Source organism: Eschrichtius robustus, chromosome 12 (assembly GCF_028021215.1).
Source record: "Eschrichtius robustus isolate mEscRob2 chromosome 12, mEscRob2.pri, whole genome shotgun sequence".
Lineage (NCBI taxonomy): Eukaryota > Metazoa > Chordata > Mammalia > Artiodactyla > Eschrichtiidae > Eschrichtius > Eschrichtius robustus.
The window spans coordinates 31,892,563-31,900,796 of NC_090835.1; the positions used below are offsets into that span (position 1 = coordinate 31,892,563).

General features: G+C 39.5%; 1 pseudogene; it reads right to left on the minus strand.

The window, feature by feature from the left end:
* Positions 1-596, minus strand: LOC137774006 (ATP synthase F(0) complex subunit C2, mitochondrial pseudogene; annotated as a pseudogene).
* Between the last annotated feature and the right edge of the window lie 7,638 nt (positions 597-8,234).

Genomic DNA, 8,234 nt, shown 5'->3' on the forward strand with positions numbered 1-8,234 from the left:
TTAGAGAGGGCTCCTTAACATGGCAAAGAGAATGGAAAAGACTACCATCAGGGAAAAGAGTCCCATGGCCTCCAAGAGGGCAAAGCCCAGAATGGCATAGGAGGAGAGCTGTTGCGTCAGAGGAGAGTTCCCGGCATAACCAAGGATGAGGCTCCCAAACACAGTGCCAATCCCAGCCACCCCAGCTGTGGCAGCCCCAGCCCCAGTGAACGTGGCTGCTGTGTCAGTGTCCCTTAAATGGCACTGGTTTGGAAGCTATGCCTAGGGAAAGGGGAGGTCAAGAACCCTGAGGCTGCCAAGCTGCTGAGGCTCTCATCTGTCAGCTTCTGCAGTTTGTTTCATCACTACTGCAGACAGTGGTCGGCCCAGCAGCTCAGAGGTACTCCTCACCAGGGAGGGGAGTAAGGGGCTGTGGCAGGAAAGTGGCTCCCAGTGCAGAGAGTGATCTGACTTGTTTCACTCAGCATGATGATTTTGAGATTCGTTCATACTGCATGTTTAAATAGTTGATTCTTTTTATTGCCCAGTGGTATTCCATTATATGGCTATAACACAAATTTCTTATCCAATCACCTGTTGATGGACGTTTGGGTCATTTTTAGTTTTTGTCTATTACAAATGTGCTATGAACACTCATGTACAAGTCTTTGTATGGACATATATATCCTTTTATCTTGGGTAAATACTAGGAGTGATAGTGCGTGTGATAGCTGAATCATATGGTAGGTGAATGTTTCACTTTTTAAGAAATTGCCAAACTGTTTTTCAGAGTGGTTGTACTAATTTGTTTCCACCAACTGTGTATGAGAGTTTCAGTTTCTGCACATCCTACTCAACACTTGGTATGCGCAGCCTTTTTTTTTTTTTTGCCATGCCGTGTAGTTTGCAGGATCTTAGTTCCCCGACCAGGGATCAAACCTGTGCCCCCTGCAGTGGAAGCATGGAGCCCTAACCACTGGACCACCAGAGAATTCCTTGCCCAGCCTTTTTAAATTTAGCCGTTCTAATATGCTTGTATTGTTGTCTCACTGGGATTGTAAGTTGCATTTCCCAAATGACCTGTTATGTTGAACATCTTTCCATGTGCTTTCCATTAGTCATCTGTATATGTTCTTTGGTAAACTGTCTGTTAAAATCTTTGCTCTTTTTAAAGACTGAGTTGTTTAAATTCTACTGGTTGAATTTTGAGAGTTCTCTATATATTCTTTTTTCTTTTTTTAAATAAATTTATTTATTTTTTGGCTGCATTGGGTCTTCGTTGCTGTGTGCAGGCTTTCTCTAGTTGCGGTGAGCGGGGGCTACTCTTCGTTGCAGTGCGTGGGCTTCTCATTGCAGTGGTTTCTCCTGTTGTGGAGCACGGGCTCTAGGCGCACAGGCTTCAGTAGTTGTGGCACATGGGCTCAGTAGTTGTGGCTCAAGGGCTCTAGAGTGCAGGCTCAGTAGTTGTGGCGCACGGGCTTAGTTGCTCCACAACATGTGGGATCTTCCCAGACCAGAGTTCGAACCCGTGTCCCCTGCATTGGCAGGCAGATTCTTAACCACTGCACCACCAGGGAAGCTCTCTATATATTCTTGATGCAAATTCTTTTTCAGATATACGGTCTACAAAATTTTTCTCCAAAATTAATGCCTTTTTTCATTTTCATGAAACAGGTCTTTTGAAGAAGCAGAAATTTATGAATTTCTACACAAATTACTGCTGGTGATTGGGATTGTAAATTGGGGGAGAAGTGACATCTTAATATTGTCTCTGATCTATGAACAAAATATATCTCTCCATTTATTTATGTCTTCTCTAATTTCTTAGCAGTATTTTATAGTTTTCAAGGTACATATCTTTCACATCTTCTGTCAGATGTACCCATATTCCTATCATATGTTTGATATTGTTGTAAATGGTATCACTTTATAAAATTCAGTTTTCAATTTTCATTAAAAAGTCCAGTTCAAAATTCTAATATATAGTTGATTTTTATATATTGATGTTGTATCCCACTACCTTACTAAACTCATTTATTAGATCTAGTAACTTTTTTTTGGCATATTCCATCATATTTTTTTACATAGAAGATCATGCCATCTATGAATAAAGACTGTTTTACTTCTCCTTTCCAATATGGATGACTTTTATTTTTCTTGCCTGATTTCACTGGCTGGAACCTCCAATGGAATGTTGAATAACATATATGAGACTAGACATCTGTCTTATTCCTGATCTTAAAGGAAAGCATTCAGACTTTTATCATTAGGTCTGATATTAGCTGTAGGTTTTTTGTAGATGTCCTTTATCAAGTTTATGAAGTCCTCTTCTATTCCTAGTTTGCTGAGTTTTTATCAGGAATGGACTCTGGATTTTGTTAAATGCTTTTTCTTTTTCTTTTTCTTTTTTTAATTAATTAATTAATTTATTTATTTTTGGCTGTGTTGGGTCTTTGTTTCTGTGCGCGGGCTTTCTCTAGTTGCGGTGAGCGGGGGCCACTCTTCATCGCGGTGCGCGGGCCTCTCACTGTCGCGGCCTCTCGTTGCGGAGCACAGGCTCCAGACGCGCAGGCTCAGTAGTTGTGGCTCACGGGCTTTGTTGCTCCGCGGCATGTGGGATCTTCCCAGACCAGGGCTCGAACCCGTGTCCCCTGCATTGGCAGGCAGACTCTCAACAACTGCGCCACCAGGGAAGCCCTTAAATGCTTTTTCTGAATCTATCAAGATGATTATATGGTTTTGTTTTGTTTTCATTTTGTGAATATGATTGGTTTGTTAACACTGATCAACTTTTGAATGTTAAACCAACTGTATTCCTGGGATTAAACCCCACTTAGCCTTGATATGTTATCCTTTTAATATAGTTTTGGATTTGATTTGCTAAATTTTTGTTTAGAATTTTTGCATCTGTGTTCATGAGCAGTGTTGGGTTGTAGTCTTTTTGTAATGACTGTCTGGTTTTGGTATCAGGCCTCATGGAGTGAGTTGGAAGACTTTGTGTCACAATGGTGTTATTTCTTCCTTAAATGATGGTTGGTGGGAAGGTGTTTACATTTTCAACTTTTAAAAAGATACAAGGCTGTTAAGGTTATCTATTTCTTCTTGAGTGAGCTTTGGTATTTTGTGTTTTTCAAGAACTGTCCGTTTCCTCTAAGTGGTGGCATTTAAGGGAATAAAATTGTTCATAATATCCCCTTGTTATTCTTTTATTATCTGTAGAAACTATAGTGATGTAACTTTTCTCATTCCTGATACTGGAGGTTTATGAATTTTATTCCTCTTCTTAAAGAACCAGATTTTGGTTATATTGATTTTCTGTTTTTCTGTTTTCCATTTCATTGATTCTTACTTTTGTCTTTCCTTTCTTCTGCTTACTTTGGTTTTAATTTGGTCTTCTTTTTTTTTTGTTTCCCAAGGTAGATAGAAGCTGAGGTCATTGATCTGAGACCTTTTCTCTTCTCTAATAGAGGTTTTTAGTGCTATACAATTTCCCCTAAGTACTGCTTTAGTGGCATCCCATAAATTCTGATATGTTCTATATTTATGTTCATTCGGTTCAAAATACCTTATAATTTCCTTTAGGATTTCTTTGATCCATGGGTTATTTAGAAGTGTTATTTCCTTTTTAAATATTTATAGATTTTCTAAAAATCTTTTTGTTCTTGATTTCAAATTTCATTTAATGTGGTCTGAGAACATACTTGGTATGATCTGAGTCCTTTTAAATTTTTAAGATTCATTTTATGGTCCAGAATATGGTTTATCTTTGTAAATGTTCTGGGTACACTTGAGAACAATGTGTATTTTGCTGTTGTTGGGTAGAGTGTTATATAAATGACAGTTAGGTCAAGTTTGTTGATAGTGTTGTTCACGTCCTTGCTGATTTTCTGCCTTCTTGTTCTGTCAGTTATTAAGAGAGGGCTATTGAAATCTCTTGACCATAATTGTAGATTTGTGTATACTTTGCTCAGAAATCTAGTCTGATATTAATAGAATTCCAGGTTTCTTATGACTACTGTTAGCATGATATATCTTTTCCATACTTTTACATTTGAAATACTTTTGTAGGGTCTTCCCTGGTGGTCCAGGGAGTAAGACTCTGCACTCCCAATGCAGAGGGCCCAGGTTCGATCCCTGGTCAGGGAACTAGATCCCGCATACATGCCACAACTAAGAGTTCACATGCCACAACTAAGAAGTCCACATGCTGCAACTAAGAGTCCGCCTGCCGCAACTAAGAAGTCCACATGGGGGCTTCCCTGGTGGCACAGTGGTTGGTAATCTGCCCGCCAATGCAGGGGACACGGGTTCGAGCCCTGGTCCAGGAGGATCCCACATGCCGTGGAGCACCTAAGCCCATGTGCCACAACTACTGAGCCTGCACTCTAGAGCCCACAAGCCACAACTACTGAGCCCGCATGCCACAACTACTGAAGCCTACATGCCTAGAGCCCGTGCTCTGTAACAGGAGAGACCACCACAATAAGAAGCCCACGCAGCGCAACGAAGAGTAGCCCCCGCTCACTGCAACTAGAGAAAGCCTGCACGCAGCAATGAAGGCCCAATGCAACCAAAAAGAAAGAAAGAAAATAAATTTATAAAAAAATAAAAGTTAAAAAAAAGAAGCCTGCATGCCTCAACTAAGGAGTCTGCTTGCCACAACTAAGACCCAGTGCAGCCAAAATAAATAAATAAATAAATATTTTTTACAAAGAGCCAGCTCTTCAACAAAATAAAATAAAATACTTCTGTAGGTGACATAGTCTTGCTTTTTTTTTTTTTTTTTTATGGCCACACTGAACGCCTTGTGGTGTCTTATAGTTCCCTGACCAGGGATCAAACCTGGGCCCACTGCAGTGAAAGTGTCAAGTCCTAAACACTAGACTGCCAGGGAATTCCCTAGTTCTTGCTTTTTTATCCAATTTCACAAAATTTGCCTTTTAATTGGTATATCATTTACAATTACTGTGATTATTGCTATGGTTACAAAAAAAACATTTGAATCTATTATCTTGCTATTTGTTTTCTGTTTGTATTATCTGCTCTTGTTCCCCTTTTCCTTTTTTTCTGACTTCTTTTGAATTAATGGAATATTTATGATCTCGTTTTATCTCCTTTGTGGGATTATTAAGTATAACTCTTTGTTTTATTATTTTAGTGTAGTTGCTTTAAGATTTACAGCACACATTTGTAACTTATCAGTTCCCCCTCAAGTGATATTATGCCACTTGATGTATAGAATATTAGAATAGTGTACTTCTGTTTGGCTCCTTCCAACCTTTGTAATATTACTGTTCATGGATTTTACTTTTACATAAGTTATAAATACCACAATACATTATTGTTAGTTTTGTTTAAATAGTTCATTATTTTTTTTTTAAGTTTTAAATAGTAAGAAAACAAATTCTTACATGTATACTCTTATACTTAACCTTTTCTGGTGCTCTTTATTCCTTTGTGTAGCTCTTTATGGTATAATTATCCTTCTGCCTGAAGAACTTCCTTTAACGTTTTTGTAGTGCAGGTTTGCTGTTGATGAATTCTTTCAACTTTTGTATGTCTGGAAATATCTTTATTTTACCTTCTTTTTAAATGATGTTTTTTGCTGCATATAGATTTCTAAGCTGTTCTTTTTTCCTTCTAGTATTTTAAAATGCTGCTCCACTGTCTTCCTGCTTGGATTATTTCCAGTGAGAAATATGTCATCTTTATCTTTGTTCCTATGTAGCTGATAAGTCTCTTTTTCTCTTGCTACTTTTAAGATTTTCTCTTTGTCACTGGTTTTGAGTTATTTGATAATGATAGGCTTTGATGTAGTTTTTTTTTTTAATTTTTATTTTTGGCTGTGTTGGGTCTTCGTTTCTGTGTGAGGGCTTTCTCTAGTTGTGGCGAGCGGGGGCCACTCTTCATTGCGTTGCGTGGGCCTCTCACTGTTGTGGCCTCTCTTGTTTCGGAGCACAGGCTCCAGACACGCAGGCTCAGTAGTTGTGGCTCACGGGCCCAGTTGCTCCGCGGCATGTGGGATCTTCCCAGACCAGGGCTTGAACCTGTGTCCTCTGCATTGGCAGGCAGATTCTCAACCACTGCGCCACCAGGGAAGCCCATGATGTAGTTTTATTCAGGTTTCTTGTACGGGGTCAGTTGAGCTTCTTGAATATGTGGTTTTATAGTTGTAATCAAATTTGGAAAACTTGGTCATTATTTCTTCAAGTATTTTTTCTGACCCCCTTCCCTTCTTTCAGGGACATCAGTTACTCTCGTATTAGGCTGCTTGACGTTGTCCTACAGCTCACTGATGCTTTTCATGTTTTTGTTTTACTCCTCTGTGTGTATTTCATTTTGGATACTTTTGTATTGCTATGCCTTTAAGTTAGTCTTCTCTTTTGTATTGTCTAATCTGCTGTTAACTATCTAGTGTATTTTTCATCTCAGACATGGTAGGTTTTATTTCTAGAAGCTTGATTTATGTCTTTCTTTTGTCTTTCATGTCTGTACTTTTTTTTTTTAATTTATTTATGTTTGGCTGCATTGGGTCTTCGTTGCTGTGCGCAAGCTTTCTCTAGTTGCAGTGAGCGGGGACTACTCTTCGTTGTGGTGTGCGGGCTTCTCATTGCGGTGGCTTCTCTTGTTGCAGAGCACGGGCTCTAGGCGCGCGGGCTTCAGTAGTTGTGGCTCGTGGGCTCTAGAGTGCAGGCTCAGTAGTTGTGGCACACAGGCTTAGTTGCTCCATGACATGTGGGATCTTCCCGGACCAGGGCTCGAACCCGTGTCCCCTGCACTGGGAGACGGATTCTTAACCACTGCACCACCAGGGAAGTCCTGTACTTATTTAAGATAACGTCTCTGTCAGTTCTGAGTTCATTTTGATGGACTACCTCATTATTATGGGTCACATGTTCCTGCTTCTTTGTATACTCAATAATCTTAGGTTAGGGACTTCCCCGGTGGTCCAGTGGTAAAGAATCCGCCTTCCAATGCAGGGGACGCAGGTTCAGTCCCTGGTCAGGAAACTAAGATCCCACATGCCACAGGGCAACTAAGCCCTCACGCGCCACAACTACTGAGCTCACGTGCCTCAACGAGAGAGCCTGCATGCTGCAAACTACAGAACCCACGCACTCTGGAGCCCACGTGCTGCAACTAGAGAGAAATCCATGTGCTGCAACGAAAAACTCCCACGTGCCTCAACGAAGATCCTGAGTGCTGCAGCTAAGACCTGATGCAGCCAAAAAAATAAAGAAAATAAATAATAAAATAAAATAAATAAATATTAAAAAAATAATAATCTTAGGTTAGATGCCAGAATTTTACCTTGTTAGACGTTGGATATTTTTGTATTCTTAAAAATTTCTTGAGCTTTGTTCTAGGGTGCAGTTAAGCTATTTGCAAACAATTTGGTCCTTTTAGGTGTTTTATGACTTGTTAGATAGGTTCGAAGTAGTGCTCAGTGTAGAACTAATTATTCTTCACTACTGAGGGGAGACCTTCTTGAGTATCCTACTCACTAACCCATGAATTATGAGTTTTTTCAGTCTTGCTGATGGGAACAGGCACTGTTCTCTTTAATCCTTTGATGAGTCTTTGGCTTTTCGGTCGTTTCTGCACATGCATGTACTTAACGGTACTCTGCTGAATATTCTAGGGGAATCTTCTGTAGATCTCTTTCTATACAAGGTATTTTTCTTTCTTTGCTCTCTCCTGCCTGGCATTCTGCCCTAAAGTTTGGTTTTCTCAGACTTTCAGCTCAAGGAGTTCACCAGCCTACCCCTCTGTTCCCCTTTCTGTGCTATGGCCTGGAAACACTCTCAAGGCAGTAAGCAGGGGCAGTCTCAGATTCAAGCCTTACTGCATTTGTTTTGTCTTTCAGGAATCATTGTTTTTCATTGCCTGGTGTCCAGGGTCTTGAAAACCATTGTTTAATAAATTTTGTCTGTTTTTTAAAAAATTATTTTAGGTGAGGGGGTAAATCTGGTCTTTGTTACTTTATCTTGAGTAGAAGTGAGAGTCCCAGCAATCTGGTTTTAACAATCCCTCTAAGGAATCCTGATGCATGTTAAAATTTGAGAACCATACAGATATTTGAATTTAATGTTAGATGATTGTTTCACTATCAACCATCATTTACCATGAAGACATGAGTCAGTAAATCTAATATTTGGAGGAAAATTTTTTTTGAGTAAATTCATTTCTGTTTTGTAGCATGGGAGATATGTGAGTAATTATGAGACATTTGAAATATTTATACAGTCAGGATA